Source organism: Hemiscyllium ocellatum, chromosome 51 (assembly GCF_020745735.1).
Source record: "Hemiscyllium ocellatum isolate sHemOce1 chromosome 51, sHemOce1.pat.X.cur, whole genome shotgun sequence".
Lineage (NCBI taxonomy): Eukaryota > Metazoa > Chordata > Chondrichthyes > Orectolobiformes > Hemiscylliidae > Hemiscyllium > Hemiscyllium ocellatum.
The window spans coordinates 3,207,136-3,208,719 of NC_083451.1; positions in this window are offsets into that span (position 1 = coordinate 3,207,136).

Here is a 1,584-nt window from a genome sequence, read left to right on the forward strand (position 1 = left end):
AATGATTGTTTTGTTCAGTCGCATGTTGCAATCTGAAAAATCCATGATTAAAATTGTAACTTCCACTACGTTTCGCCTCCTGCAGGATCCACGTCTATTTTTACAAACCGGCGAGGAGAGAAGCGAGGGCTGCTGCGAAGGGTAAGTTTTCTCACTTAATAAAGGGACTTACGTCTGGACTCAGGCCACCATTGTTACAGAGTACCGAGGAGAGAAGGTGCCGTGAAGCGAGTGCTGCCAAGAAGGTAAGGACATAATTTATATTTGGGCAGTGGCTAAACCCGCGCTACTACACGTGTAGAAACTCCTCTAACCGGAAGGAAATGACTCTGTAAGGTAAGACTTATATTTTTCCATTATTTTTGTTTTTCCAATATTTAAGTGCTTTGTTTCGTTTGAGTTAGTTCATATAAAGCTAAGCTTACAATGGCGGGGAACTCACACCCGTGGCATGCGCCTCTTCCTTGATGTGGGAGTTGAGGAACGCGCCTGACGTTCCTGAATCTTACACTTACAAGAAGTATGTCAAGCTGCTGCAATTGTTTCACTGCATGACGGCTCTGGAGCTGCGGATGGACTCTGTGGAGCAACCACGATGCTGAGGAGATCTTGGATAGCAAGTTTAGTGAACTGGTCACACTGCAGGTTAGAATTGCTGAGGGAGACAGTGACTCGGTTGCCAAAAAGCAGAAAAAGAGTAGGAAGGCATGGCAGGTGCAGTCATGTCCCTCCAAAACAAGCGTTTGATAAGGTTCCCAATGGTAGACTAATAGACAAAGTGAAGTCACATGGAATGCAGGGTGTTTGAGCTCGGTGGATAATGAACTGGTTTAGTAACAGGAGACAGAGAATAGAATTTGAAGCAAGTTTCTCGAAATGGAGAAAGGAGACCAGTGGTGTTCAATAGGGATCTGTGTTTGGGCCACTGTTGTTTGTGATATACATAAATGATCTGGAAGAAGGCACTGTTGCTATGATCAGCAAGCTTGCAGATGGCACGAAGACTGATGGAGTAGAAGAAACCGTAATGGACTGTGAAATAATACAGGAGAATATAGATAGATTGGAGGGATGGGCGGAAATGTGGCAGATGGATTTCAATCTCAACAAATGGGACGTGATGCATTTCGGCAAGTCTAATTCTGGAGCGAATTACACAATGAAAGAAAGCGCCTCGGGAAAAGTTGATGGGCAAAGAGAACTTGGAGTGGAGGTCCATTGTACCCTGAAATTTGATGCACATGTGGATAGAGTGGTAAGAAAGCATATAGCATGCTTGCCTTCATTGAGCGTGATATTGAGTATAAGAGCTGCAAGTCATGTTAAAATTGTATAAGACATTGGTTCGGCTGCATTTAGAATACGGTGTATAGTTCAGGACGCCACATTACCAAAATGCTGTGGACGCTTTGCAGAGGGTGCAGATACGGTTAAGGACGATGTTGCCTGGTATGGAAGGTGCTAGCTATGAAGAGAGATTCAGGAGGTTAGGTTTGTTTTCATTAGAAAAAATGAGATTATGGGGGACCTGATTGAGGTTTACAAAATCATGAAGGGTATAGACAGGATGGATAGAGACAAGCT